This window comes from Arachis stenosperma, chromosome 5 (assembly GCF_014773155.1).
Source record: "Arachis stenosperma cultivar V10309 chromosome 5, arast.V10309.gnm1.PFL2, whole genome shotgun sequence".
NCBI lineage: Eukaryota > Viridiplantae > Streptophyta > Magnoliopsida > Fabales > Fabaceae > Arachis > Arachis stenosperma.
Genome location: NC_080381.1, coordinates 49,584,765 through 49,603,976, shown reverse-complemented (window position 1 = coordinate 49,603,976; position 19,212 = coordinate 49,584,765). Strand labels below are relative to the sequence as shown.

Below are 19,212 nucleotides of genomic sequence, written 5' to 3'. Positions count from 1 at the left end.
ACAGATGCTGTTGGATTCTGACCTCCCTACACTCGAAGTGGATTTTCTGGAGCTACAAAAGCCTAATTGGCGCGTTCTCAATTGCGTTGGAAGGAAGACATCCACGGCTTTCCAGCAATATATAATAGTCTATACTTTGCCCAAGATTTAATGGCCCAAACCGGCATTCCAAATCAGCTCAAGAATTCCCGGCGTTAAACGCCGGAACTGGCACAGAAGTGGGAGTTAAACGCCCAAACTGGCACAAAAGCTGGCGTTTAACTCCAAGAAAAGTCTCTACACATGAAAGCTTCAATGCTCAGCCCAAGCACACACCAAGTGGGCCCGGAAGTGGATTTTTATGTCATTTACTCATTTCTGTAAACCCTAAGCTACTAGTTCTCTATAAATAAGACCTTTTGCTATTGTATTTTCATCTTGGTTCTTCTGGTTCCCTCTCTGGGGCCGAAGCCAATGATCACCATTATCACTTATGTATTTTCAACGGTGGAGTTTCTACACACCATAGATTAAGGTGTGGAGCTCTGCTGTACCTCGAGTATTAATGCAATTACTATTGTTCTTCTATTCAATTTAGCTTATTCTTGTTTTAAGATATTCATTCGCACCCAAGAACATGATGAATGTGATGATTACGTGATGCTCATCATCATTCTCACTTATGAACGCGTGCCTGACAACCACCTCCGTTCTACATGCAAACAAGGCTTGAATGTGTATCTCTTGGATTCCTTAATCAGAATCTTCGTGGTATAAGCTAGAATCCATTAGCGGCCATTCTTGAGAATCCGGAAGGTCTAAACCTTGTCTGTGGTATTCGGAGTAGGATTCAGGGATTGAATGACTGTGACGAGCTTCAAACTCGCGATTGTGGGGCGTTAGTGACAGACGCAAAAGAATCACTGGATTCTATTCCGACATGATCGAGAACTGACAGATGAATAGCCGTGCTGTGATAGAGCGCGTTGAACATTTTCACTGAGAGGACGGGACTGTAGCCATTGACAACGGTGATGCCCAACATACAGCTTGCTAGGGAAAGGAGTAAGAAGGATTGGATGAAGACAGTAGGAAAGCAGAAAGACGGAAGGGACAAAGCATCTCCATACGCTTATCTGAAATTCTCACCAATGAATTACATAAGTATCTCTATCTTTATTTTATGTTTTATTTATCTTTTAATCATTAATCCTCCATAACCATTTGAATCTTCCAGACTGATATTTACAAGATGACCATAGCTTGCTTCATACCAACAATCTCCGTGGGATCGACCCTTACTCGCGTAAGGTTTATTACTTGGACGACCCAGTGCACTTGCTGGTTAGTTGTGCGAAGTTGTGATAAAGAGTTGAGATTGCAATTGAGCGTACCATGTTGATGGCGCCATTGATGATCACAATTTTTTGCACCAAGTTTTTGGCGCCGTTTCCGGGGATTGTTCGAGTTTGGACAACTGATGGTTCTTCTTGTTTCTTAGATTAGGTAATTTTATTTTATTTTGTTCTTCAGAGTTCTTAAGAATGAATTCTAGAGTTTCAGATGATGTTTTCATCATCACCAAAGCTGATTGATTCTCATCAATTTAGCTCTTGAATGTAATGTCCTGCTGAAGCTTGGCTAGCCATGTCTAATCTTTTTAGACTAAAGCTTTAGACTAACATTGCATGATTCCTGGAATTCTCATTAAGAATTTTGATATCCTTATTTTCTTTTCCCAATAATTTTTGAAAAATCCAAAAAAATTATAAAATCTTAAAACCAAAAATAATTTTATGTTTCTTGTTTGAGTCTAGTGTCTAATTTTAAGTTTGGTGTCAATTGCATGTCTTTATTCTTCTAATTTTCGAAAATTACATGCATTATGTTCTTCATTGATCTTCAAGTTGTTCTTGATGATTTCCTTGCTCTGATCTTTAAATTCTCTTGTCTTGAGTGTTTTGTTGTTTCTCATATACATTCTCAATTTGTTAGTGTCAATAGTATACAAACTTCTAAGTTTGGTGTCTTGCATGCATTGTTTATTTGATCTTAGTTTCATTTTGATTATTCCTCATCATTAAAAATTCAAAAAAATTTTTAATTTGTGTCTTTTCAAGTTAATAATACAGAGAATTCAAGATTCAGAACATACAGCAGAGGAATTACATAGAAAAAGTTGGGCGTTCAAAACGCCCAGTGAGAAAGGAAAACTGGCGTTTAAACGCCAACCTGGGTACCTGGCTGGGCATTTAACGCCCAAAAAGGTAGAGTTTTGGGCGTTAAACGCCAGAATGGATCCCTCTTGATAAGTTCGAATTCTTCTACCTCCTCCTTCTATTCTTCTTTTCCTCTGACACCTCAAGGAATCTCTATACCGTGACATAGAGGATTCCATATTTTCTTGTTCTCTTCTTTTTCATATGAGCAGGAGCAAAGACAAAAGCATTCTTGTGGAGGCTGACCCTGAACCTGAAAGGACCTTGAAGCGAAAGCTAAGAGAAGCTAAAGTACTACTCTCTGTAAAGGACCTAACAGAAATCTTCAAACAAGAAGAAGACATGGCAGCCGAAAATAACAACAATGCCAACAATGCAAGGAAGGTGTTGGGTGACTTTACTGCACCTACTCCCGACTTCTATGGGAGAAGCATCTCTATCCCTGCCATTAGAGCAAACAACTTTGAGCTTAAGCCTCAAATAGTTTCTCTAATGCAACAGAATTGCAAGTTCCATGGACTTCCATTGGAAGATCCTCATCAGTTTTTAGCTGAATTCTTGCAAATCTGTGACACTGTCAAGACCAATGGGGTTGACCCTGAAGTCTACAGACTTATGCTATTCCCTTTTGTTGTAAGAGACAGAGCTAGGATATGGTTGGACTCACAACCTAAAGAAAGCCTGAACTCTTGGGAAAAGCTAGTCAATGCCTTCTTGGCAAAGTTCTTTCCACCTCAAAAATTGAGTAAGCTTAGAGTGGAAGTCCAAACCTTCAGACAGAAGGAAGGTGAATCCCTCTATGAAGCTTGGGAAAGATACAAACAATTGATCAGAAAGTGTCCTTCTGACATGCTCTCTGAATGGAGCATCATAGGTATCTTCTATGATGGTCTGTCTGAACTGTCGAAGATGTCATTGGACAGCTCTGCTGGAGGATCTCTTCATCTGAAGAAGACACCTGCAGAAGCTCAAGAACTCATTGAAATGATTGCAAATAACCAATTCATGTACACTTCTGAAAGGAATCCTGTGAACAATGGGACGAATCAGAAGAAAGGAGTTCTTGAGATTGATACTCTGAATGCCATATTAGCTTAGAACAAAATATTGACTCAGCAAGTCAATATGATTTCTCAAAGTCTGTCTGGAATGCAAGCTGTACCAGGCAGTACTAAGGACGCTTCATCTGAAGAAGAAGCTTATGATCCTGAGAACCCATCAATGGAAGAGGTGAATTACATGGGAGAACCCTATAGAAACACCTATAATCCTTCATGGAGAAATCATCCAAATCTTTCATGAAAGGATCAACAGAGACCTCAACAAGGTTTCAACAACAATAATGGTGGAAGAAACAGCTTTAGCAATGGCAATCCTGTTCCATCATCTTCTCAGCAACAGATAGAGAATTCTAAGCAGAGCCACTCTAACTTAGCAACCATGGTCTCTGATATAATCAAAACCACTCAAAGTTTCATGACTGAAACAAGATCCTACATTAGAAACTTGGAGGCACAAGTGGGCCAGCTGAGTAAGAAAGTTACTGAACTCCCTCCTAGTACTCTTCCAAGCAATACAGAAGAGAATCCAAAAGGAGAGTGTAAGGCCATCAACATGGCCGAATTTGGGGAGGAAGAAGAGGCAGTGATCGCCACTGAGGAAGACCTCAATGGACGTCCACTGGCCTCCGATGAGTTCCCTAATGAGGAACCATAGGAATCTGAGGCTCACACTGAGACCATAGAGATTTCATTGGATTTACTTTTGCCATTCATGAGCTTTGATGAGTATTCTTCCTCTGAAGAAGACGAAGATGTCACTGAAGAGCAAGTTGCTAAGTACCTTGGAGCAATCATGAAGCTAAATGACAAGTTATTTGGTAATGAGACTTGGGAGGATGAACCCCCTTTGCTCACCAAAGAATTGGATAACTTGACTAGGCAGAGATTACCTCAAAAGAGACAGGACCCTGGGAAGTTCTCAATATCTTGTACATTAGGCACCATGACCTTCGAGAAAGCTCTGTGTGACCTAGGGTCAAGCATAAACCTCATGCCTCTCTCTGTAATGGAGAAGCTAGGGATCTTTGAGGTACAAGCTGCAAGAATCTCACTAGAGATGGCAGACAATTCAAGAAAACAAGCTTATGGACTTGTAGAGGATGTTCTGGTAAAGGATGAAGACCATTACATCCCTGCTGATTTCATAGTCCTATAGACTGGAAAGTGCATGGATGAATCCATCATCCTTGGCAGACCCTTCCTAGCCACAGCAAAGGCTATGATTAATGTTGACAGAAGAGAATTGATCATTCAAGTAAATGAAGAATCCTTTGTGTATAAGACTCAAGGATATCCCTCTGTAACCATGGGGAGAAAGCATGAAGAGCTTCTCTCAAAACAGAGTCAAACAGAGCCCCCACAGTCAAACTCTAAGTTTGGTGTTAAGAGGCCACAACCAAATTCTAAGTTTGGTGTTGAACCCCCACATTCAAACTCTAAGTTTGGTGTTGGGAGGTTCCAACATTGCTCTGAACATCTGTGAGGCTCCATGAGAGCCCACTGTCAAGCTACTGACATTAAAGAAGCGCTTGTTGGGAGGCAACCCAATGTTATATTTATCTATTTTCCATTGTTATTTTATGTTTTCTATAGGTTGATGATCATGTGAAGTCACAAAAACAATTGAAAAAGCAAAAACAGAATGAAAAACAGAAAGAAAAATAGCACACCCTGGAGGAAAGGCTTGCTGGCGTTTAAACGCTAGTAAGGGCAGCAAATGGGCGTTTAACACCCAGTCTGGCACCATTCTGGGCGTTTAACGCCAGAAAGGGGCACCAGACTGGCGTTTAACGCCAAAAAAGGGCAGCAACCCAGCGTTTAACGCCAGGATTGGCAGAAAAGGGCATTTTACACGCCACTTGGTGTAGGGATGAGCTATCCTTGACACCTCAGGATCTGTGGACCCCACAGGATCCCCACCTACCCCACCACTCTCTCTCTTCTTCACCCATTCACCAATCACCTCAATACCTCTTCCCCAAAAACCCCTCATTTTCACACAACCTAAACACCACTTCTCCCCCTTGGCCGAAACACAAAGCCCCCTCCATCTCCTCTATTTCTTCTTCTTCTACTCCCTTCTTTCTTCTTTTGCTTGAGGACGAGCAAACCTTCTAAGTTTGGTGTGGTAAAAGCATTGCTTTTTATTTTTCCATAACCATTTATGGCATCTAAGGCCGGAGAAACCTCTAGAAAGAGGATAGGGAAGGCAAAAGCTTCCACCTCCGAGTCATGGGAGATGGAGAGATTCATCTCAAGGGTGCATCAAGACCACTTCTATGAAGTTGTGGCCAAGAAGAAGGTGATCCCTGAGGTCCCTTTTCAAACTCAAAAAAGGTCAACTTTAATCAAAGGTTGGACCAAGTCCTCATGGATATCTATGTGGAAGCAGCTCAATGCAAACAGGAGATCCCACTCATAGACATGAGCATGAGGAGATTCCTCATCATGAAATCCCTGAGATGCCTCAAGGGATGCACTTCCCTCCACAAAACTATTGGGAGCAAATCAACACCTCCCTAGGAGAATTGAGTTCCAACATGGGACAACTAAGGGTGGAGCACCAAGAACATTCCATCTTCCTCCATGAAATTAGAAAAGATCAAAGAATCATGAGAGAGGAGCAACAAAGGCAAGAAAGAGACATTGAGGAGCTCAAGCACTCCATAAGATCTTCAAGAGGAAGAACAAGCCGCCATCACTAAGGTGGACCCGTTCTTTAATCTCCTTGTTCTTTATTTTTCTATTTTTTTCGAAAATTATGCTTGATGTTTTATTTATGTTTGTGTCTTATGATCATTAGTGTCTTAGTGTCTATGCCTTAAAGTTATGAATGTCCTATGAATCCATCACCTTTCTTAAATGAAAAATGTTCTTAATTGAAAAAGAGAAAAATTGCATGAATTTCGAATTTTATAACAGATTAATTATTTTGATGTGGTGGCAATACTTTTGATTTCTGAATGTATGCTTGAACAGTGCATATGTCTTTTGAATTTGTTGTTCATGAATGTTAAAATTGTTGGCTCTTGAAAGAATAATGAAAAAGGAGACATGTTACTGAGGATCTGAAAAATCATAAAAATGATTCTTGAAGCAAGAAAAAGCAATGAATATTCAAAAAAAAATAGAAAAAAAGAAAAAGCAAGCAGAAAAAGCCAATAGCCCTTTAAACTAAAAGGCAAGGGTAAAAATAAAAAGGATCCAAGGCTTTGAGCATCAGTGGATAGGAGGGCCTACAGGAATAACATTCTAGCCTAAGCGGCTAAACCAAGCTGTCCCTAACCATGTGCTTGTGGCGTGAAGGTGTCAAGTGAAAACTTGAGACTGAGCGGTTAAAGTCGTGATCCGAAGCAAAAAGAGTGTGCTTAAGAACCCTGGATACCTCTAATTGGGGACTCTAGCAAAGCTGAGTCACAATCTGAAAAGGTTCACCCATTTATGTGTCTGTGGCATGGATGTATCCGGTGGTAATACTGGAAAACAGAGTGCTTTTGGCCACGGCCAAGACTCATAAAGTAGCTGTGTTCAAGAATCATCATACTTAACTAGGAGAATCAATAACACTATCCGGTTTTGAGTTCCTATAGAAGCCAATCATTCTGAACTTCAAAGGATAAAGTGAGATGCCAAAACTGTTCAGAGGCAAAAAGCTAAAAGCCCCGCTCATCTAATTAATACTGATCTTCATAGATGTTTTTGGAATTCACGTATATTCTCTTCTTTTTATCCTATTTGATTTTCAGTTGCTTGGGGACAAGCAACAATTTAAGTTTGGTGTTGTAATGAGCGGATAATTTATACGCTTTTTGGCATTGTTTTTAGTATGTTTTAGCTAGTTTTATTATATTTTTATTAGTTTTTATTTACAATTTACTTTTCTGGACTTTACTATGAGTTTGTGTGTTTTTCTGTGATTTCAGATATTTTCTGGCTGAAATTGAGGGACCTAAGCAAAAATCTGATTCAGAGGCTGAAAAAGGACTGTAGATGCTGTTGGATTCTGACCTCCCTACACTAGATGTGGATTTCTGGAGCTACAGAAGCCTAATTGGCGCGTTCTCAAATGCGTTAGAAAGTAGACATCCAGGGCTTTCCAGCAATATATAATAGTCCATACTTTGCCCGAGATTTGATGGCCCAAACCGGCGTTCCAAATCAGCTCAAGAATTCCCGGCGTTAATCGCCGGAACTGGCACAGAAGTGGGAGTTAAACGCCCAAACTGGCACAAAAGCTGGCGTTTAACTCCAAGAAAAGTCTCTACACATGAAAGCTTCAATGCTCAGCCCAAGCACACACCAAGTGGGCCCGGAAGTGGATTTTTATGTCATTTACTCATTTCTATAAACTCTAAGCTACTAGTTCTCTATAAATAAGACCTTTTGCTATTGTATTTTCATCTTGGTTCTTCTGGTTCCCTCTCTGGGGCCGAAGCCAATGATCACCATTATCACTTATGTATTTTCAACGGTGGAGTTTCTACACACCATAGATCACAGCTTTGCTGTACCTCGAGTATTAATGCAATTACTATTGTTCTTCTATTCAATTCAGCTTATTCTTGTTCTAAGATATTCATTCACACCCAAGAACATGATGAATGTGATGATTATGTGACGCTCATCATCATTCTCACTTATGAACGCATGCTTGACAACCACCTCCGTTCTACATACAAATTGGGCTTGAATGTGTATCTCTTGCATTCCTTAATCAGAATCTTCGTGGTATAAGCTAGAATCCATTGGCGGCCATTCTTGAGAATTCGGAAGGTCTAAACCTTGTCTGTGGTATTCTGAGTAGGATTTAGGGATTGAATGACTGTGACGAGCTTCAAACTCGCGATTGTGGGGCGTTAGTGACAGACGCAAAAGAATCACTGGATTCTATTCCGACATGATCGAGAACCGACAGATGAGTAGCCGTGCTGTGACAGAGCGCGTTGAACATTTTCACTGAGAGGACGGGACTGTAGCCATTGACAACGGTGATGCCCAACATACAGCTTGCCATGGAAAGGAGTAAGAAGAATTGGATGAAGACAGTAGGAAAGCAGAGAGACGGAAGGGACAAAGCATCTCCATACGCTTATCTGAAATTCTCACCAATGAATTACATAAGTATCTCTATCTTTATTTTATGTTTTATTTATCTTTTAATCATTAATCCTCCATAACCATTTGAATCTGCCTGACTGAGATTTACAAGATGACCATAGCTTGCTTCATACCAACAATCTCCGTGGGTTCGACCCTTACTCGCGTAAGGTTTATTACTTGGACGACCCAGTGCACTTGTTGGTTAGTTGTGCGAAGTTGTGATAAAGAGTTGAGATTGCAATTGAACATACCATGTTGATGGCGCCATTGATGATCACAATTTTGTGCACCACATACTCAGGATACAATCAAATCCCAATGTATCCGCCCGATCAGGAGAAAGCTTCCTTCTTAACCCGAAAAGCAAACTACTGCTACATCGTCATGCCTTTTGGTCTCAAAAATGCAGGAGTTACATATCAGAGACTGATGAATAAAGCCTTTTTGGATCACATTGGAAAAATCATGAAAGTCTACGTAGACGACATGTTAATAAAAGCGCAAAATGAAAAAACACTACTGTCCGACCTGGGCAAGGTATTCGACACTATAAGGAAGCACGGCCTGCGACTCAATCCCGCGAAATGCACCTTCGCCATAGAAGCCGGAAAATTCCTGGGTTTTATGCTCACACAAAGAGGAATCGAGGAAAATCCGGATAAATGTCGGGCAATACTCGACATGAAAAGTCCGACTTGTGTCAAAGAGGTACAACAACTAAACGGGAGATTGGCAGCTGTTTCGGGGGTTACCTGAAACTATAGGTCGATCTCAGACGAGATCTTCTGTGCTGGTTGGGGCTGTTATGTCCGACTTGGTGATGGTGCTGATCCTTCGTCCCCAGAGGGCAGGGGGTACCTGCAAGGGACTCCGATGCTTAAGTTAACAAGGGTATTAAGCAGGTATTGAGTAGAATCAGAGTATGAGTTATACCTGGGTGCTCCAGTGTATTTATAATGGCGTAGAATGACCTTCTTAGATAAGATAAGTTAGTTATCTTATCTTATCTTTATCTTATCTTCAAGTGCAGTCATCTTATCTTCAAGGGAACCGCCTTTATCTCTACAGGCTTGGGCTGCCCTTGGATTTGGGACGTGTTCCTCTATTTGGGCCCTTTGTTGGGCTTTCCTATGACTTGGCCGAGCTCTTTGAGAAGAGGTCGGGTCATCCTGACCTGAAGAGGTCGGTCGCTTTGTCTGTAGAACATCCCGGGTCGGACAGCTCGACCCAGGGTATGAACAGTGCCCCTGCTCGAGCTCGGTCTTCCTTTTTGAGGTCAAGTCTTTAGTTTTAGGACTTCGATCCTTCTTTGGTGAAGTTGAACTCGAGCATTTTGTCGATTTCATTTTTGTAGAGTTCTCCTTTTTTGAATGCGGAACGTTTCTGTTCCGTTTCCTCTGAAAGCGCGCGCTTTTGCGTTAGTGCTGATGAGTATTTTGGTGGAAAAATGAATTTCTCCCAAAACACACAGATCTAACCGGCAAGTGCACCGGGTCGTATCAAGTAATAAAAACTCACGGGAGTGAGGTCGATCCCACAGGGATTGAAGGATTGAGCAATTTTAGTTTAGTGGTTTATTTAGTCAAGCGAATCAAGAATTGGTTGATTGATTGGTGAATTGCAGAATTTAAATTGCATTTAAAGTAAAGAGAGCAAGAAATAAATTGCTGAATCTTAAAGAACAACAAATTAAATGGCAGAAACTTAAAGAGCAAGAAATGTAAATTGCGAGAATCTTAAATGACAAGAAATGTAATTGGATTGAAATGTAAAGGGGATTGGGACTTGGATTTGCAGGAATTAAACAAAGAGAAGTTAAATTGCATCAAACAGAAGAGTAAATGGGAATTGGGGTTGATTCGGATTTAAAACAGACAAGCAAAATAACCAAATAAAGCAAGAACAGAAAATTGAAATGGTAAAATGAGATCTCAGGACCCAGAGACTAGAAAACTAAGTCTAGATCTCAATGCCTTCCTAGATCCAACAAGAACAATAGCAAGGGAATTGTAAATTGCAAAGAGAGTAGATGAACAGCAAGTAACCAAAATGGAAATTCAATAACAGTGGAAAATAAACAAGATCTAAGGTGAGATTGAAACAGAATTTCTTCAATTCTTCAACCCAATATCCAAGACAAGTGTAATTGAAATTGAAAGCAATTAAACTAAGGAATTCAAGATCTCTCAAGCTCCCAAAACCGAGAAGAAAGCTTTCTAAAAACTAAAAAGGGAAGCTCTCCGAATAACTTGAATTCTAGCCTATTTATACACTTTCTTCAAATGATCTTCAAGCCTTGAGTTGGGCCTTTGCTCTTGGTGGAATTGGGTTGAAAGAGGCCTTGGTTGATTTGCTCTTGAAGCTTGGAGAGAAACCCAAGTGAACCATTTGAACCGGATTTGAATTTTGCAAAGTTGGATTTAAAAGTTTGAGTCAAAGTTAGGGGGCTAACTTTGAAGCCAACTTTTTATATCAGCAGCCCACATTTCCTGATGCCAACGTTGGTGCCAAAGTTAGGGGGCTAACTTCAGCGCCAACGTTGGCCCTTCCTTATGCATAAATGGCGCCAACGTTAGCCTCCAAGTTAGGGGGCTAACGTTGGCGCAAACTTTGGCTAGCTCTGGAGTATAATTCTCATGCCAACGTTAGCCTCCAAGTTAGGGGGCTAACATTGGCGCAAACTTTGGCCACCCTGGAGAAGAAATTGTCATGCCAACGTTAGCCTCCAAGTTAAGGGGCTAACGTTGGCGCAAACTTGAGTAGCCCCTGGGAGAAATTGACATGCCAACGTTAGCCTCCAAGTTAGGGGGCTAACGTTGGCGCAAGCTTTGAATGCCCAGGGGAGAAATTTCAACTTCTCACGTTAGCCTTCAAGTTAGGGGGCTAACTTTGAGGCTAACTTTCCACCAAAAGTTTGTGCCAAAGTTTGAGGGCTAACTTCAACTCCAACTTTATGTTTCTTGGTTCAATTTCACTTGTTTCATTGCTCCCTCTTTGCTTCTAGCCATTCCTTCTTGCTTCAACCTTTTTCCAAGCTTTCTTCACCTATCATAAATCAACCAAACACATCAAAGCTATGCTCAAAATCATGAGATGTTCATTCTATCCTAATATGCACCAATTATGGCATCAAACCTCATGAAATTGTATTAATTTATCTATGGTTGATTCAATCAAAGGAAGCATGAAAATCTACCTAAATTGGCTTGCTTGTAGCTCAAGAAAGTGCATAATTCAAGTGAAAACAAAAGAAAAAGACTAGTAAAACTAGGCTAAGATGACTTGTCATCACAACACCAAACTTAAAGCTTGCTTGTCCCCAAGCAAGAAATGAATTATTAAGAAGAAAGAATGAAATGGAAGAGGGTGTTCATGCTGGCAGAAAGTTATTGGTAGTTCATGGGATTTTGTGTGGATATGCAATACTCACTTCTTATTGACTCTTAGGCCTAGAAAGTCTCCTTCAAGCTTCAAGTAACCTATTGCTATGACCTCTCATTATTCCTTTATCCTTGACTATTACTTTGTTCAAAGCTTTATTTGAGTGTCATGTGTAGCAAGTTCATTTTCTTTTCTGTATACTTGACACATTATTCACCATGGACACTTGGCTCACCTTTCCTTTTAAACATTGATGCCCAGCACCTCTTTGGGTTACTAAATGCCTTGTAATTAGGTTGCTCTTGATAGTGGATTTTCAGCTGATGATCCCGGATTAGTTAATCCAAGTCACCGAGTGTTGAAGCACTCCAAAGAGCTTAGTAGTCCAAGCAGATCCTAATACACAGACACCACAGGCATATATTTTTAAGGTTCAAGCTATTGGTGTCCAGCTTTGTTTCTTTTTGTTTTCTTTGGTTCTGCCATCTTTTGGCTATCTCTTTTCTTTCTTTCTTTTTGTTTTTCTTTTGAACCAAGGATTTTCTTATTGAGATTCATAGACAGTAAGCCACTCTATACTTAGAATGAGACATTCTAGTTCACTTATTCACTAAAAGTGAGTTCTTATACAATCACACACATACCACCACTTACTTTTATCATACTTCTATCTAACAGAGAACTATCTCACTTCACATTCAAACATTTCTTTTATTGATTTAAAGATGCAGGGGACAGAACATGCTCTTAGTCAAGTGAAATTAAACACACAAGCACAACTTAAACTAGCTTACTTATTTTAAAGGGAAATTGACTCTATTTGAACTAAATGAACACTTTAGCAGAACACACTCAAAACATTTCTCAACAGCAAAGGTTAAGTGTATATACAACCTATTGGTTTGCAGTTCTTTTGCTCGTCCTTCTGTTGTGCCCCTTTTTGAGTCATGATGCCGAATTCCTTGCTATTTCCTCTGATTCAATATTTTTATTCTGGGCAGACTTTTATGTTCTTGCTACAAGTTATAGAGTTAGGACTAAAAAGCAATTATATGGTTGAATAATTTGCTTGATTGCTTGAGACTAGCAATGTGCAAGAGGTTAGAATGTGCTTCTGAATGAAGTTTTGGTGGAACACCAAACTTAGACTCCCACATTCTCCCTTAATTTGTTTTTAGTGTGTAACACCAAACTTAGTTCCTTGCAATGCATGTCAATTATTCAACATTTCTATTGAAAAAGATATGAAAAGAAAACTACCTCAGGTTGGGTTGCCTCCCAACAAGCGCTCTTTTATTGTCATTAGCTTGACATTTTTTTTCATTCTCTTCAAGAGGGCTGTAGGTTCTGGACCTCTTTTTCCTTGTCCCATTGTCCTCCCAAGTATAACTTTGCTCTGTGACCATTTACTGTGAATTGACTCTTTGTTGCCTCGTCAAGCAGTTCAATACTCCCATAGGGAAAAACCTTTGTCACCAAGTATGGCCCAGTCCACTTAGACCTTAGTTTGCCAGGGAAAAGTTTAAGCCTTGAATTGTACAGGAGCACTTGCTGTCCCGGCTTGAATTCCTTCTTTGTGATCTTCTTGTCATGCCACCTCTTAGCTCTCTCCTTGTATATCTTGGCACTTTCATACGCGTCTAGCCTGAATTCATCTAACTCATTTAGTTGTAACAGCCTTTTCTCTCCTGCAGCTTGGGAATCAAGGTTGAGGAGTTTAGTAGCCCAAAAAGCTCTGTGTTCAAGCTCTACAGGAAGGTGGCAGGATTTGCCATACAAAAGCTGAAAGGGTGACTTGCCAATAGGAGTCTTGAAAGCTGTCCTATATGCCCATAATGCATCCTCTAACTTTCTAGCCCAATCTTTTCTTGTGATTCCGACTGTTTTCTCTAGGATCTTCTTCAATTCCCTATTTGCCAATTCAGCTTGGCCGTTAGTCTGAGGGTGTGGCTACTTTATGGACTACTCCATATTTGTGGAGGAGTTTTTCCATCTGTTTGTTGCAGAAGTGACCACCACCATCACTAACAATCCCCTTGGGTACTCCATATCTTGTAAAAATGTGTTTTTTAAGGAATTGAAGGACAATTTGTGCATCACAGGTAGTTGTGGCTATGGCTTCCACCCACTTTGAGACGTACTCCACTGCTACCAAGATGTATTTGAAAGAATAGGAAGGAGGAAAGGGTCCCATGAAGTCAATTCCCCACAGGTCGAACAATTCTAATTCCAAGATGAAGTTTTGAGGCATCTCATTTCTTCTTGTTAACCCTCTTGTTTTCTGACATTTATCACATTGGTGAACATATTCTCTGGCATCTTTGAAGATAGTTGGCCAATAGAAGCCACTTTGCAGTACTTTAGCAGCTGTTTTTTCTGGGCCAAAGTGTCCACCATAAGCTGAACCATGACAATGCCACAAGATATCCCTCATTTCACTCTCAAGAACGCACCTTCTGATTACTCCATCAGAGCATCTTTTGAATAGGAAGGGTTCATCCCATGAAAATTTCCTTGCTTCATTGATTAACCTCTTCACTTGTTGTTTAGAGAACTCTTGAGGTATCTTCCTCCCAACTTTGTAGTTTGCTATGTCAGCAAACCAAGGTGCTTGCTGGACCTGTAAGAGGTGCTCATCTGGGAAACTTTCATTTACGGGCTGAGAAGCTTTTTGAGTTGTTTCATGTGGTAGCCTTGATAGATGATCAGCAACCTGGTTTTCAGTGCCCTTCCTATCTTTTATCTCAATGTCAAACTCTTGTAGAAGCAATATCCACCTGATGAGTCTCGGTTTAGCATCCTGCTTTGACATCAAATATTTAAGTGCAGCATGATCAGTATAAACCACAACTTTGGATCCTATCAAGTATGATCTAAACTTATCAAATGCATAGACCACAGCTAGCAACTCCTTCTCTGTTGTGGTGTAATTTCTTTGGGCATCATTTAACACTTTACTTGCATAATATATAACATGATGCAGATTTCCTTTCTTTTGCCCAAGTACAGCACCAATGGCAAGGTCACTTGCATCACACATGAGTTCAAAAGGTAATTCCCAATCTGGAGGTGTGATGATTGGTGCTGTTGTGAGTTTATGTTTTAAGGTTTCAAAGGCATGCCGGCAGTCTTCATCAAACACAAAAGGATTATCAAGCATTAACAAATTACTTAAAGGTTTGGCTATTTTTGAAAAGTCCTTGATAAACCTTCTATAAAATCCGGCATGTCCCAAGAAACTTCTAACAGCTTTCACATTAATTGGTGCAGGGAGTTTTTCTATTATCTCAACCTTTGCCTTATCAACCTCTATCCCTTTTCTTGAAACTTTATGGCCAAGGACAATCCCTTCGGGTACCATGAAATGGCATTTTTCCCAATTTAAAACCAAATTAGTTTCTTGGCATCGTTTCAAGACAAGGGTTAAATGGTTCAGGCAAGCATTAAAATTATCACCAAAAACAGAGAAGTCATCCATGAAGACCTCTAGAAATTTTTCGACCATATCAGAAAAAATGGATAGCATACACCTTTGAAATGTGGCAGGGGCGTTGCAAAGCCCAAAGGGCATCCTTCGGTATGCAAAGACTCCAAATGGGCATGTAAAGGCAGTCTTCTCTTGGTCCTTGGGGTCCACCACGATTTGATTATACCCAGAGTATCCATCCAAGAAGCAATAATAGGCATGACCGGCTAGCCGTTCCAACATCTGATCAATGAATGGAAGAGGGAAATGGTCCTTTCTGGTGGCATCATTCAATCTTCTATAGTCTATGCACATCCTCCATCCAGTCACTGTTCTAGTAGGAATCAACTCATTCTTCTCATTGGTGATGACCGTCATTCCTCCTTTCTTTGGTACAACCTGAACCGGGCTCACCCATGGGCTGTCAGATATTGGGAAAATTATCCCTGCATTCCACAACTTCATTACTTCTTTCTGGACAACTTCCTTCATTGTGGGGTTTAGTCTTCTTTGAGGTTGAACTACTGGTTTGGAATTGTCTTCCAAAAGGATTTTATGCATACATACTGTAGGGCTGATTCCTTTCAGGTCATCAATGGTCCATCCTAAAGCATCTTTGTGAGCTTTGAGCACATTAAGAAGTTCTCCCTCTTCCTTCTTTGTCAGGGATGAGTTAATGATCACTGGAAAACTCTCTGATGTGTCTAGAAATGCATATTTGAGATGGGGAGGTAGTGGTTTCAATTCTTGTTTCCGTACTTCTTCCTTCTTGTCTTGTTTCTCATCTTGCTTAATGAAGGTCTCTGCTACTTGTTCTTCTGTTGCCTCTTGATTTCCTTCTTGCTCCTGAGAACTTTCTTCTAGCATTTCTTCCACCAGACTCTCTATCATATCCACTTTTACGTAGTCCTCTTGCTCCGGAATGTTTTGCATTGACTTGAAAACATTTATGATCATTTGTTCATTATGGACTCTGAAGATCATTTCCCCTTTTTCTACATCAATGATGGCTCTTGCTGTGTGTAGAAATGGCCTTCCTAGAATGATTGAGTCGCTTCCTTCCTCTTCAGTATCCAAAATCACAAAATCTGCTGGGAAGATAAATTCCCCAATCTTCACCAACAGATTCTCCACAATTCCATTGGGTGTCTTGATGGATCTGTCAGCCATAACTAATGACATCCTGGTGGGCTTAAGCTCTTCTATATCAAGCTTTCTCATCATTGAAAGAGGCATTAAATTGATGCTGGCCCCAAGGTCACAGAGAGCTTTGTTGAGAATTGTTTTGCCAATAGTGCACGATACTACAAAGCCTCCCGGATCCTTGAGTTTTGGTGGAATGCCCCGTTGAATCACAGCACTGCATTCCTCGGTGAGTAACACGGTTTCCTTCTCAAGCCAACTTCTTTTCTTATTGATAAGCTCCTTTAAAAATTTGGCATACAGAGGCATTTGTTCAAGAGCTTCAGCTAAAGGAATGTTAATTTCCAACTTCTTGAAAGTCTCAAGGAATTTGTGGAAATGCTGGTCCTTAGCTTCCTTATTGAACCTCTGAGGATATGGCATTGGAGGAGTGATGCTCTTTCCTATTTGCTGTTGTCCCTGAGTCATTTCCCTTGACCTCTGTGGCTGATTGTCCTTCTCTTTGGTGCTTTTATTTGGCATCACAAATTGCTCCTTAGCTTCATCTGCCTTTGTTTGCTTCTCATCCTCTGTTGGTTCTTTGATGCTCTCTGTTTGCTTCTTTGTAGTGTCATTGTTGCTCATCAATGTTCTCCCACTCCTTAATTGTATTGCCTTGCATTCCTCCTTGGGATTTGGGATTGTGTCACTGGGCAGTGAGCTTGAAGATCTCTCAACAGAGATTTGCTTGGAGATTTGCCCGATCTGCCTCTCTAGGCTTTTTATTGATGCTTCTTGGTTTTTGGTTGCCATTTCCTGGTATTTCATCATTTTGTCCATCAATGTCTCTAGGTTTGTGAGTCTTTGGGATTCAGGTGGTGCTTGTGATGGGTTGTGAGTTGCAGGTGGTGGATGGTGGGCATTTTGGTTAATGGGTTGGTTATTGGATTGGTATTGGTTGAGATTGGGGTAGTTGTTTTGAGGTTTTCTGTAGGTGTTTTGGTTGGTTTGATGCTGGTTGTAATTTTGGTTGTTTCTTGGGTTGTTTTGGTTTGAGTTCCTCTGCCATGGTTGTTGGTTTTGGTTGTGAGTGTCTCCCCATCTGAGGTTGGGGTGATTCTTCCATGAGGGGTTGTAAGTATCACCATAGAACTCATTTGGATTAGAATGCATGTATTGGACTTGTTCCTGCTGTTGCTCCTCTTGAGTTTCTTCATTTTGCCCCCATGTAGTTGATGGTTGGCCAGTATTAACTGCTGCAACTTGGAGGTTGTCAATCCTCTTGGTCATTTGCTCAAATTGTTGTTGAATTTGCTGCTGCATTAGTTTGTTTTGAGCCAGGATTGAATCCACTCCTTCTAGCTCCATTACTCCTCTTCTTTGTGATGGTTGGCGGTTTCTTTGATGAGCAAAGAAATATTGGTTGTTGGCCACCATATCGATGAGTTCTTGGGCCTCCTCTGCAGTTTTCATGAGTTGCAAGGAACCTCCAGCTGAGTGATCCAAAGATTCCTGGGACTTCAGTGTTAAGCCTTCATAGAAGTTTTGCAGCTTCTCCCATTCATTAAACATGGTGGGGGGGCATTTTCTGACTAGAGCCTTGTACCTCTCCCATGCCTCATAGATGGGTTCAGTCTCCATTTGTGTGAATGTTTGTACCTCGGCCTTCAACCTTATAACCCTCTGTGGTGGATAAAACTTGGCGAGGAACTTGGTTACCAAATCATCCCAGTTGTTGATGCTGTCCCTTGGAAATGATTCCAACCACTGAGTGGCCTTGTCCCTGAGAGAGAATGGGAATAGCATCAATTTGTAACTGTCAGGAGGTACTCCGTTAGTTTTGGCAGTGTTGCATATCCTCAAGAAGGTGGATAAGTGTTGATGTGGGTCTTCAAGTGATCCTCCACCAAAAGAGCAATTATTCTGAACCAAAGTGATGAGTTGTGGCTTAAGTTCAAAATTGTTTGCATTGACATTTGAGATTGGGTCCTGGGGTTTCCTTTTGTTGCTTTACCTGGTTTCTTTGACACCTATATGCTTTAGTTTTGTGAGTTGCCTCCGTTTATGCCCGAGTTGTTCAATTAGTGTTCCGAGGTGTTTTTTGAGTAATCCAATCTTCTTTTCTTCTTGTAGGACTAGTTAACAAAGTCTTCTCGCAAAAATATTGTTGAGACATCTTCCCAGGTCCCTGAGGGCATGGCCGATTGGGTGGATTCTATGGTCCTCTTATGCGTCTCGTTGGTTGACTCTGAGTTTTGTCAGCAACTTAGGCAGTTTCATAGGATTTGTAGCAACAGTAGTGACGAGAAGAATTATGAGCTCGTATCTCCGACTTCTGATGAAAGGGTTTGTTTTTCTACCCGGATTGCTGGAGAGCGCCTCTTTTTCTATGCATATGACTTCTTTTTTAGTCAAATGAATATTACACTTCCTTTTACCCCTTTTGAAACCAACCTGTTATGGTTCTATAATGTAGCTCCATCCCAACTTCACCCTAATTCCTGGGGTTTTATAAAAATATTTCAGCTGTTGTTTCGTGAATTTGGCATCCCTGCTTCGAAACCTCTTTTCTTTTATCTCTTTGTTTTGACAAAGCCTGGTGTAGTGAAAAAGAACGTCGCTTGGGTTTCTTTCCGAGCTTCACAGGGGAAAAAGGTTTTCTCCATGTTTAATGAGTCTTTTTGCGATTTTCAAAAATTACTTTTTTAGAGTTCGAGCTGTTGAAGGAGCTCGGCCCTTTTTTCTAGATGAGAATGATGAGCCCACCTTTCGTTTAGAGTGGCAAAAAAATGTAGTGGTATCGAGATACTCGTGGGAGATGTTAGATGAGGCTGAATAAGCTTTTGTGACTGTGCTGGAAGAAAACTGGGGGGAGCCTCCTCAC

At 40.7% G+C, this 19,212-nt stretch overlaps 1 non-coding gene across 1 annotated transcript; it reads right to left on the bottom strand.

Moving 5' to 3' along the window:
* Positions 1-2,945: 2,945 nt before the first annotated feature.
* LOC130984417 (small nucleolar RNA R71) lies at positions 2,946-3,049 on the bottom strand. The gene has a single exon (XR_009088355.1). It is a non-coding gene; the product is annotated as a small nucleolar RNA R71 (small nucleolar RNA).
* Between the last annotated feature and the right edge of the window lie 16,163 nt (positions 3,050-19,212).